Source organism: Sinocyclocheilus rhinocerous, unplaced genomic scaffold, assembly GCF_001515625.1.
Source record: "Sinocyclocheilus rhinocerous isolate Xijiao unplaced genomic scaffold, SAMN03320098_v1.1 scaffold46, whole genome shotgun sequence".
NCBI lineage: Eukaryota > Metazoa > Chordata > Actinopteri > Cypriniformes > Cyprinidae > Sinocyclocheilus > Sinocyclocheilus rhinocerous.
The window spans coordinates 124078-136697 of record NW_015633191.1 but is presented as its reverse complement, the minus strand read 5'-3'; the positions used below and the strand labels follow the sequence as shown (position 1 = coordinate 136697).

The following is a 12620-nucleotide window of genomic DNA, read 5'->3' as shown; positions in this document are numbered from 1 at the left end:
ATATTATTATATTAAGCTACAGTACACATCTCTGTTCTTTCTTCAGGATGTCATTGCTTTCCAAAGACACACACATAAATGCAGCTCTCTGGGCTTTCAACAGTGGCTGTTGTTGATCACAGAGGGCCTGCGCTTCCCCCCCTGGGATTTGGGAAAGTTTTCAGGCTGGCCGGGCACCAGAAGGCTTCACATCTCAGCAGATATCCTTAGACCCAGTGTGCGTTAAGTAACAGCAGAAAGAAGCTCTCTAGTGTAAGTGTGTGTTTATGTGTCTCTGCATCCTTCTTTACATAAGCAGGGTCATTGCAAACAGAGACCCGCAGAGATGAGAAATGAGGGCCCCTGACATGTCTGCTGAACACATACACACACTTTTTGTGTCTAGTTTTACAGGACGGCAGCCATATCGACAATATAAAAATCAATTTAACAACAAACAGACTGAAAAAGCATTTTCACCCCAGGCGTGCAGGTCTCAAATACCCTTCCTGATAAAAATCACAAGGTGGGTCACATGACGTGCATGCTCAGGTCACTGGGTAGCTCTTTGAAAAATAGCTCCGCTTTGTAGAACAGGTTTTGTCTGCAGAATGAGTCGTATCATGTGTTGTACGTCCCACTGCCAATGAGATTACTTCGCGGGTCGGTTCAGTATTTCAGCGTTTGTTTCCTGCAGTTTCAGAACTACCGTGGCGCTGTTATGTAAGAGTCTTCATTAAAAGTGACAGAAAAAGGTTTTCCGAAAGGTTGCGTGACCTTTTATCCGGTCGTTCCGAGGCTGTAATGTTAACAAACCGTTTGTAGGGGTGAATGGGAAGGCTAAAAGGTTTTGCTGTCAGAGTGGTGAAATCTCGTGGTGGTTTGGATTGAATCGGCAGGTCCCCGCTGACTGTCTGCCTTGCCTCGCACATGTGCACACACACACACGCACGGTGGGGGTGCCGCGTGATTGATTGTCGGCGCTGGATCGCTGGGCTTGTGGTGTTTCATTCACACTCCAACTCAGTTTGTGCTGCTTTCACAGATCTCTGAGAGGAGGCCTCAACTTTCGTAAAGCACATGCTTGTGTTCATCCTTTATGTTCTGCGAAAGAGGATGGGAGGGACAGCTTTCACAGTGGGTTTTTTGGACGTACTGTTCCATTATATTTCCTTATATTTTTTGGCCGTTTTCTGTACTATTAAAATGCAAAGATTTAATTGTTTTCATGTTATGTCTGATAACCCGTAAATGGCCCATATTATAAATTTATTAAAATCTATTAAAATTAAAATACTAAAAATAAAAGTAATTGTATTTGATGTGTACGGTACCATGGTATTGCCTAGTTTTTTGTAGACAACATTTTTTTAGCCATGCACCATGGTATTGTTAGATATTTTTTTAAACCATTACCATTGTATTTTAGAAGTGTACATGGTATTAGTTTTTTTATACATGCATCATGGTATTACCTTGCTTTTTAGATATGCACCATATTATTAACTTGTTTTTTTTTACATGTTGCATTTTATTACCTTGTTTTTAAACATGCACCATGTTATTACTATTTTTTTTAAATTTTTTTTTTTACATGTGCCATGGTATTACCTTGTCACTTATGTACTGTGGTTTTACCTTGTGTTTTTTAGATATGCGCCATGATATTAGGAAAAAACATGTTTTTTTCCTATGTGTACAATGGTACTAACTTGTTTTTTTTGACATGGTACCACAAGTATTTTATCATGGTATTAGTTACCATGGTTTATTTGACGTACCATGATAATACTGTGAATAAATACTATGATTTTTGGATCTGTATCATGGTAATACTTTTTTTTTTTTTTTTGACATTTACAGTACCTTGTTTATTTTGACATGACTTGTTTTGAACAATTACACTACCATGGTCATATTTCAACCATTTTGATTTACTGGACATGATGGTACTATGTTAAGGTCATGATATTATTTGAGATACCTTTGAGAACCATGAAAATACTATAATTTATGAATATTGCAATCATTCAGTGTCGTGGAATATATCACAATATTACCACACTGTAAAAAATAAGTTGCTGCCTTAAATTTCTAAGTACAGTCAATTTAGCTGTTTGTCATTTCAACTTAAATTACATTTAACTGTCTTAAAAATGAGTTGAACCTTGTACAACTTATAAAATAAAGTTGAAAATTGCTTAACTTATTTTGATGAGTTAAAGTAATGTAAAAACACACGCTGTCATAACTTATTGGTCATATCATATTTTACATCTGATATCACCAGTATGTTTTTGTCAGGGCAGGATGTGTAATTATTGACACTGAGAAAGACAAGGGAGAGAGAGAGAGAGAGAGAGAGAGAGAGAGAGAGAGAGAGTGAGTGTACAGGCAGGTGAATAGAGATGCGTTTGAAGTGTGCTATATATTTCGGATTGTAATGCCTTGCAGCTCTAATCCCTGCATTATGCCCTCTGTGGATTTGCCCATGGAATTACCCTGTAGTAAAGAGCTCAGTGTGCGTGACTGGGCCAGCGTGGGCTGACGGTAGCCAGGCACTGATATGTAATGCTGATGGAGGGGAGGGTGCAATCTGAGCGACAGCGAGAGGGTCTCTACTGTGTGCTGTTCTCACTGAGTGGCATGAAGCCAGGACAGGGAGAGAATCTCATTGGATGTGACAGTGTTGTGAAACAAACCAGCAGCAACATAGCAAGTGAATTACAGACACAGAGGTCTGGTGTCTGGGAAAGGGCCGACCGCTGGTGTGTGTGAGCCTATTGTCGTGTGTGTATGTGGGAGAGGCTGATGTTAGCACAGTCATGTGCAATTATTATTTTTTTTGTGTGCTTGTGAAGGATTTTTTTCTCCACAACAGCGACAATTTTAATTGCAATACTAATTGATTTAATAAGCAACGGCTGTATTTAAACACCCCATCTACACCGCAAAGGGTGAGACCACTCAGCAGCTTCTGAGCATTTACTAAAGCACAGGACTTGGTGTGTTTGCAAAGAGAAAGTTTTTCTCTCGTTAATTTTATAAATACTCACTTGCTTATATCAGTGTTACTGTTATCTAAAACTATACTAGCTTTGGTTTGCAACTAAGTGAAATAAAATAAGTTTAAAGGGTTAGTTCACCCAAAAATGAACTGAAATGAAAATGTTTTACTCCTAGGCCTCCTGTAGCGAAATCGATGCGTTTTTGTAAGAAAAATATCCATATTCAAAACGTAATAATCACTTTAATGTAGCTTGCGCCAACAGTTGTACACAGAAGCAGCTCCGGGCGGATGAGGTATGAGTTCAGCATTGCGCATGCGCCGGTGAGTCTCGTGAAAACCAACGTTTGTTAACAGGATCAAAGGAAGCAAAGTTTTCTTACTTTTAGCAAAGGAAAACCAGTCTCCTCTTGGCTTATATCGAAATCCTCCAACATTCTTCTTTACAAATCCTCGTTTTGTACTTCTAATTAGTGACTGTTGTTTTGTTTTGATCTCTCCGCTGCTTTTCCGCGTGCGTCACTTCTGACTTCACTTCTGCATGCGCAAAGCCGATGAAAGAAGAAAGTCATATACACCTACGATGGCTCTGGGGTGAGTAAAGCACAGCCTAATTTTAATTTTTGGGTGAACTAACCCTTTAAGGTGATTAAATAAAATTACTACAACAGAAATAAAAATAGATTCAACCTACATAGAAATATTAAAAAACAAAAACTATTAAAATGCCAAAAGCACCTAACAAAGTTTACTTAAATTAAATTAAATTAAATTTTAAAATAAAAACTTAAAATATAAAAATAAAAAACAAATTCAAAATATCAAGAAATCCTATAATAGCATATAAATAGTACAAAAATAATGTTGGTTTATATGTACTGTATATTTAGTATGTAATGTATGTCTGTGGTGAATGAAAATCCACATGCTTCCTTTTCTTTAACCCAAATATCAATTATTTATTCGTCCCAGAAAATGTGTGCAAAATGGTTATTATTTACTGAATAATGATTCATGGAGTTTTGAGAATTAGCCTGTGGTTTTGTCATATATGTGGCAAACTTTAACAGTGCATACAAGTTCTGTGCTTAATTTAACATTTATTACACTCTAAATCTCTGACATTTAAAATGGACAGCATTTTAATCTTTTATAAAAATAAATAAATAAATAAATAAAAAAATACGTGACATGTGGCCAAGTATGGTTACCCATACTAGGAATTAGTGCTCTGCATTTAACCCATCCTAAGTGCACACACACAGCAGTGAACACACACACACCGTGAACACACACCCGGATAGAAAGGATTGATAACTGTTTTGTGCTTTTGAAATTAAAGAATCCATTTCTTTTTAAAAGCACAAAACAGTTATCAATCCTTTCTATATTAAAAAAATAAACAAGAAAAAAGTGTTTATTATAATTGTATTAGTGTAGTAGGAGGGTAAGGTATAATGTAATGTTTAAGGGAGTGTAATGTATAATTTGTTTTGTTCTTGTGTGGATGAAGTGCATGTTGTTGTTTAAAGGATGTTGATTGTTGTAAACATAGATATTGTCATGCAAGAAAAATTTCAGACTCGTCTGACAATAAAGTGCCATATCATATCATATCATATCATATCATATCATATCATAATCAATTATTCATGGTAAAAAAAAAATTATCTTTTTCCCATAATGCATTTGACCCTGCAGTCTTGACCTCATCACCAATGCCTCTGTAACCTATAGTTCTCATCAAATTATGTGAAGTTGTTTAAAAACCTAGAGATTCACCTCAATTAGAGATGAGCAGAAAAACATCTTCAACAAACGAATAACCAAGTCCAGGTTCTCTTGAATGAAACTGTACCTGATATTTACAGATACCCTGCATGACTGAAATCATTCATAGACACATTACGTAAGTTCAGAACAGCAAATACTAAACACTGCCAAATTATCGGTGTTCATGTCATAAAGTGACTAGAGGCTGTCTCAATCTTATGATCATGTCTGGACTTAAAGGCATAGTTCACACATAAATCTAATTTACACTCTAGTTGTAATTTTATGGCATAGAGCAGCCCGCATAGTTTTCGAAATATCTTATTTTGTCTTCCACTGGAGAAAGAAAGTCATACAGGTGACATGATGGTGAGTTAATAATGACAGAACCTTATTTTTGTGTTACCTGTCCCTTTAAGGATTAGGTTGTAGGTACTCCCTTACAGCCATAGTGTTATATTACTGTGAAGCAAGAGTCCATTGAGAGTTCACCAGTAAATCATTGTCATGAAGCTTGTTCTGGGTGGAGTGTTTGTGTGTGTTTTCATTATCTGTGTCAGCAGTGTGCTGCGTGACTGGCTGCTGCGCTCTGACAGGTTAGAGGTCAGCCATCTGCGATGAGCAGGACAACTTTGAGCTGACCGATAGGGGTGTGTGTTTGTGGTTATGTAACCACTGCTGAGCCTATAGCGTATGTGCACCAGGAGCTTCATTCAGTAGCTTCTAAAGGGCCGTTCACACTGACAGCAAATTGTAGCGACAGAACAACCTGAGGTCTTTTATTTTCAATGAGAGTTGGTGATTTCCGACGAACACTTGCCATGACCTAGATAAAGTTCATGCGAATGGGCAATGACATCACAGAAGGTTCTGTTCTGATAGGGTGTGCCAAAATGTTAAATGCAAATAATACAGATGATCTAACCATATAATTGTGTATAATATTTATGATTGCAAAATAATAATTCGAATTTAAGTAAAGGAGAAAACGCTTCCTGTATCTTGCGTTATTGACATTGAAGGCTGTGTTCAATCAAACATCTGCCAGTTACGCTACTTTACAACATAAAGCAGGATGTATAATAACTCTCTTTAAAACAAAATACTGAAAATAAATTTAAATAGCTGTTAGTTGCAGTTCCAACTAATACAATACTATTGCATGCTTATGCTGTTGTGTATTCACAAAATAGTTTACATAATCAGTCTGGCATTTTGTTGGATCAGTGCAGTTTATGGTAATATTAATGAACTATAAACAATTGTTTTATTGTTTTGACTTTTTCATCTTACTTTAAGACTTTCTTCTTCTTCTTCTTTTTTTTTTTTTTTACTTTTCAGGACAAAATAAAACCAGACAGTTAAACACACTTAGCCTAAGTTAAATACTGTACATGAGGGAGTTAAAACATCGTTGGAGATGGTGGAAGAATAATAGATAGATCCAGAAGAAATCAAGACTGATAGAGTGAGTTTAGAGAGAGTAAAGTACACACTGTGTGTTTGTCATTGTGTGTGTACCTACTTAACCATATTTTGGGGACATTTTTACCCATAGCTGAGTTAAATCTGACAAATTTTGGGACATTCTCATTTGTAAACGTTATAAAAATAACGTTTTTTTTTTTTATTGTAAAATTGCAGAAAGTTTTCTGTTAGGGTTAGTGTTAGGTTATAGTAGCCTAGTAAACGTGTGTAACTATACTTCCTTAATTTTTAAATAGTAAGGGCCTAAATGTTCTCACTATTAAAAAATGTACTCAGTAATATAGTGAAACAAATATAGTGAGAGAGAGAGAGAGAGAGAGAGAGAGAGAGAGAAAGAGAATGTGTGTGTATGTGTGTGTGTGTGTGAGTGTGAGTGTGAGAGAGAGAGAGAAAGTTGAGGTTAAGACATTTTTAACCTTTTCTTTAGTAATACAAACAGCTGCTAATGTGAATAGGCAGATGAACTTGACATTAAGAATTTCTTAAAGACTTAAAGCCCTCAGGAACACACACACACACACACACACTTGCATTTGTGGTTTACGGGGACTCTCCATAGGTGTAATGGTTTTTATACTGCACAACCTGTATATTCTATCGCCCTACACAAACCCTACACCTAAACCTACCCCTTACAGAAAACTACTGGCAATTTTTGAATTTCATAAAACACTGTTTTGTATGTTTTTTAAGCCTTTTGTTTTACGGGGACACAGGAAGTGTAGTACCCATTAGGGGTGGGAATCGCAGGGTACCTCACGATATGATATGAATCACGATACATGGCTCACAATACGATAATATCACGATACAGCGATTCTGCGATAATCAATATATTGCTAGACAATTCTATAATGATACATCACGATATTCGTCTAACTATGAAAACAAAATGCCTGTGAAAAGGTTAAGTGCAAGTTTTCTCTATTCAAGTCCAAACGGTTAGAAAACAGCACAAAAATTCTGTAAATCAAATTTAACATGCTAAGGAAATGTATCATTTTATTCTTGGACTTATTAAAAGCTTACACTGTTCTTTGTGTGTAAACCAACACATTTAACTGGTTATCAACTATATATATATATATATAGTCTATATATAAACCTGGTACATTTCAAAATTTACCTGGAGTGCTTTCTCAACCTTTCCTCTCCTCTCATCAGAGCCCGGCACATATGACATGCAGGGGAAAAAAGCCATTCACATTGCGTCTTTTGCACGCTCAAGTTTGTTATTTCAAATGTAGACGCGCGGCAAGCACACACACTGCACACTTCTGCGCCGCATTACGGCTCTGGTGAGGTTTTGTTTCGTTGTCCATGCCATAGGTGCAGATTTATGTTTCTGCTGGTCGGTGCCCACTGCATAACGCGCACTTGTAATATCTGAGAGAGAGGGAGAGCATCCAGTTTTGTTGACATAAAACTGGACGCGCCGGTGGCGCTCTCTCTTATGCTGGGTTCAGACTACACAATATTTTTGTCGGTCACGATAGTATGTCAGATTACACGATTTTGACTCCTAAAATCTTGTTGTGTCGTGGACAAGAAACATGTCAGACTACACATTGTTTCCCGACCATTCATCGCCTGCCGTCTTTAACGATGTGCGTGATGTCATCGAGAAGGCGGAACTAGCGACTGACTTCCGAAAACAAGAGTGTAAACATTGCTGAAGCGCTTCAGCTATCGTTTGCCAGCATTTTTCTTTCTTTGTTCTGTCATGGTAGTCCCTCGATGACACATCATACAGGCAGGAGTACTGTTCCCACAGCTCCACGAACCTTTCCTCCATCTCATAATTCCACCTAGCAGCACCATCATCTCTCTTTTTTTTCGCCATGTTTGAAAACTGTATGAAAGAGCTTCTGTGCTGCTATTGGTCAACGTCACCAATGTGACAGAACTCGTTGTGGACGACGGAAAAAAAATTAAACATGCTAGTCTTTCTGTCGTGATGTCGTGAAGCATCGCAGACGCGGAATCGGTTGTCATCCACTATGACACACTGCACGAGCTGAAACGATAGAATCTTGCGTCCCGACGCCCATTCACGAGTTGATACTTACATATAATAAACAGAGTAAAGGTTATGCGTATTTGGCGTGCTGTCCGGGGAGAGGGTTCCGAGCTCGGTAATTCCTCCCGAACCCAGGGTACTCCCCCTGTCCAGGGAGAGGGGTCCGAGCTCGGCATTTAGCCCGGACCCAGAGCACTCACCCAACCGAGTGCTCCCCCCCGTGCTGGGGTAGGAACGGGCCGATGGTGAGGAGTCGGGGTGGTGGAGGGATTGCTGGAATACTGTAGAGAGAATGAAGGTAAAATGGCTTGGGCTATTTATAGAAGTTCTCTCTCGAGCTGATAGGATAGATGGTGTAATTGCTGATGATGAATTGGCCGGGTTAATTATCTGAACGTGCTCCTCCCGAACTTTGTTAATAAAACATCATTTGCCGTTTACGAATCCCCACGACACCCTACTTCAAGCAAATCGTGGCAAAATTGGGCTAAAATCGTGTGTAGTGTGAACCAAGCATTACTCATATGGACTATGGCTACTCATGGACTGAATATGCGCTCTGCAATAATAACGTGATCCACGCCGATAGCTGTTCCGGGGCAGTTTTTTAGTTCTCATTTCCATAAGCATATGTATATAGCAGTAGAGCTAATACAGTGGCTGGAAATCTGTTTATCCTTCGGTTCCTCGTGCTTCCCCATCTTCATAGAGAACACGGTTCATGGTTGCTTTGGAAAGAAGGTGGAAATGGCACAGCCGCGATTTTTTAGATGCTGGGAGCAGGGAAATCTATATAGAGCGCCTTATTGTAGTAATATATTGTAGTAAATTGTAGTATTGTATTGTAATAAAATATCGATATTTGGCACCAGATATCGATTCTCGTATTGCATGGAGAAGGACAATGATATATCGCCATATCGATATATTGTCCCACCCCTAGTACCCATGTCATTATACACATTTGTGTCCTCATAAACCATATATACCAGTACACACACACACCGTAGCTGCACAAATACAAGTGGTGAAGGTCATTTTGTTAGTAGGAGATTAAAGCTCCCGTCTTTTTTGTGTTATTATTATATTATCTTACTTCAGAGGACATGGTTTCTGAAAAAAATAAGACTAAGACAGACACTAAGACTCCACGTTGAGCAGACTGTGTTTTGGTTTGGTTTGTGTCCAACAAAAATGCATAATCTATGCTATATAGGCGTGTCACTTAGCATTGTTAGCATGTTAATAATATCCTTGACTTGTTTCGTAAAGGAACAAATACAAGTGGTGTAGATTTGACTGTTTGTGGTCAGCTGCCATTTTACCATTACACTTCTGTAATTCATCAGAAGATGAGAGAGAAACAGCAGCCTGCAGCCCTTCTCAGCTGCTGAATTATGGGAAACAGAAACAGAGAGTGCTCTTTATGAAAGCAGGACGAGAAGATACTCTTTTTAGTGGTACCTTGACACTAAAGAGGCAAAAGTGCTGTTTGAAATGTAAAATGACTCAAACTGCTACCAACGGGTAGAGATAAAGTTACAATGTCAGAATGCTCGTGCCCTTTCTAAACTGTGTTCATCAGTTGTTCGTAGTAAGAAATAACTGACATAAAAATAATGGCCTCATTTTAACTATACTTTTAAATATAGTTTGGCTTGTTACCTGAACTTCAACATTCATCAGTTAGTGGAAGCTAACACTAGTGGCAGCATTCAGTGTTATTAAATTTTGACTGCATTTATTAGGTTAACGTTAGCATTTATATAACCTAGATAGCATTTTTCTAGGTTAATGTTAATGTTGATGTATGTATATATATATATATATATATATATATATACAGTGGGTACGGAAAGTATTCAGACCCCCTTAAATTTTTCACTCTTTGTTATATTGCAGCCATTTGCTAAAATCATTTAAGTTAATTTTTTTTCCTCATTAATGTACACACAGCACCCCATATTGACAGAAAAACACAGAATTGTTGACATTTTTGCAGATTTATTAAAAAAGAAAAACTGAAATATCACATGGTCCTAAGTATTCAGACCCTTTGCTGTGACACTCATATATTTAACTCAGGTGCTGTCCATTTCTTCTGATCATCCTTGAGATGGTTCTACACCTTCATTTGAGTCCAGCTGTGTTTGATTATACTGATTGGACTTGATTAGGAAAGCCACACACCTGTCTATATAAGACCTTACAGCTCACAGTGCATGTCAGAGCAAATGAGAATCATGAGGTCAAAGGAACTGCCTGAAGAGCAGTATATACACACACACATATATTAGTGCTGTCAATCTGTTCAAAAAATGTACTAATTAATCAATTTTTTTTCTGAAATTAACCCCACAATCGCGATTAATCCCACCTAACAATGTTTTAAACAAGTTTTTAAATATACTTTTATATTGCAATAATTTCACATTCAATCTACAAATTAACAAAGAATTAACATAAAGACAGTATATTTTTAATATTTGTTTAATGGCATCTTTTTTATGACTGAAGGCGAGTATCACTGATACCAATACTCATGTCTCTATGAATTTTTTTTTCCTAATATTTAACCGTTAACTAGCCATAACATTACAGTATAATTAAGAGCTATCAATTTTAACATTTATTAAACTTAAAAAAATAGCAACTTCTAATTTAAGTGAACTTAAAACGATCTTCACATAAACCCATTATAATAAATGGCCATATTTACCTGTGTCCTTCAGCAAGTAGGAAACATACAGAAATTGAATAAAGTTATCAAACACTAAATTCGAAATTAAATATAGATGAAAGCTTAAAGCTACAAAAGTTATTGATTTCCTTTTTTTTTTTTCTTTTGTTCTTTGATTAACAGATCTGACCCACTTCAGGTCTTAAAGTCTCTACTAATGAGCTGACGAGTTGAATCGGGTGTGTTAGATGAAGGAGACAGTGCTGGGGTGCTCCAGACCAGGACAGTTTTGAAAACCACTGCATTTCAGAGACATGTCCTTGAATGTAACTCATATATAACAAATACATACATACACAGTTTTAAGGCAGCTTTAATCGCCTTTTTGGTAACTTAATGACTTAACTGACAACATAACTACGACATTGCATGCTCGTAGGTTCATTTGCACTTTAATGTGGAATTATATACAGCGAGCCATACTGCATTTGTGCGTGCAATTGAAGAGCACGTGCTATGAGCACAGGATAACGGCTGATAAAACATTTCATATATATATATATATATATATATGAAATGTTTTATATTTTGTCACTTCCCAACTACCCATGTTCCAGTAAGCCTGTCTTATTTTAACTGTGATATGATTAGGTTTTGAAAAATCAGGGGGCGTATTACAGAAAGATCCTAACTTTAAAATCTTATCTGTTTGGTAACCATGGTAATTTCAGTTAGGACCACATTTAGGACAAAAGCTATTACAGAACAGTGGTTCCTAAGTGTGTTATCTTATCTTAACTACAGATAGGAAGGAGGCATTACAGAAACCTCCTAACTTGACAAAAAATCCTAAAAACTGTCTTAACTTTAGGACAACCCCACAGCTGTCCTAACTTCAAAATTATTTGAAAGATAACGGACAAACCGCTTACAATTGTGCTGTCCAACAATGGTATTACATTTATTAATCATTGAAAATGAAGAACGGATTAATGCCTTACGTTTTTTTGCAAAAGGTGATTTTCAAAGTGAAGTAGCTGCTGTTATTCTGTTTACCTCATCAGCATCTCGTGCAGTGTTGGTTGCTTGGTAACAGACCTGAGAGTGGATTGTCGAGCTTGATAATACAATTTAAGGTTTCCTAACTAGAGATAAGATACAATTTTGTAAGATAGGATAAGAATCCCAAATCAAGTTAAGATTTGCTTCTGTAATACGAATTTCTGAAAAATCCTAATTTAACATATCACATCTTAAGTTAAGACCTAAGATAAGAAACTTTCTGTAATACGCCCCCAGATGAGTAACTGTTACTTTTAGTATGACTAAACAGTCAATCTTAACTATTTACTTCATCAACTTCATCAAGTCATACTGTAATGTAATGTATGTAAGAACTGTAATGTGTGTAACCTTTATGAAGGAAGAGGTGGGAGGTGTTTGACGGACAGTGGGTGGGGGCATCAGTCAGCCGTTAAAGGGGTCATATGATGCTGCTAAAAAACAGCATCATATGCGTTTTAAGCATATGCGTCTACATTATTTAAGCGTCTACATTATTTTGTGTATTTGGTGTAATGAAATGTGTTTATGCGTTTTAAGGCTCAAAAAACACATTATTTTCCACATACTGCACATTATTGTTTCTCCTCTATGCTCCGCCTTTCTGAAAC

The 12620-nt window shown here is 37.1% G+C and overlaps 1 protein-coding gene across 5 annotated transcripts in view; it reads left to right on the top strand.

Moving 5' to 3' along the window:
- The window catches only part of LOC107743820 (ataxin-1-like), a 106650-nt gene that overhangs the window by 18003 nt on the left and 76027 nt on the right, over positions 1-12620 (top strand). Inside the window, exon 2 of one of the 5 annotated variants that reach the window (XM_016557235.1) lies at positions 17-21. The exons of the other annotated variants lie outside the window; for them this stretch is intronic. The gene's annotated coding sequence lies outside the window, so the exon portion shown is untranslated. The remainder of the gene's footprint in view (positions 1-16; positions 22-12620) is intronic. 5 annotated transcript variants of the gene reach the window in all.